We start from the raw sequence: 316 nt of genomic DNA on the forward strand, positions 1-316 counted from the left end.
CCCTCTCCTCAACCTATCCCTTTACATCAACCATAGAAACGACTATCAAGTTGCATAGCCGTTAAAAATTAACCTTAAAAAGGAGACTAAAAATGAAGTTACTGCAAATAGAGATACTTGTAGATATGCCTTATTTGCATATCATGTGATGGTTACCTTTGTTATTATCAATCTTGTTGTTATCATTCCCATTATGATCATCCTTATGGTTGTTTTTGCCATGAACTTAATTCAGCATCATTGCCATTATCATCTCCATTACTATCGCTGTTGTTGTTTTTGTCTCTGACGTTATTTATCAATTGATACGTGTGTG

The sequence above is a fragment of the Penaeus monodon genome, chromosome 19 (assembly GCF_015228065.2).
Source record: "Penaeus monodon isolate SGIC_2016 chromosome 19, NSTDA_Pmon_1, whole genome shotgun sequence".
NCBI lineage: Eukaryota > Metazoa > Arthropoda > Malacostraca > Decapoda > Penaeidae > Penaeus > Penaeus monodon.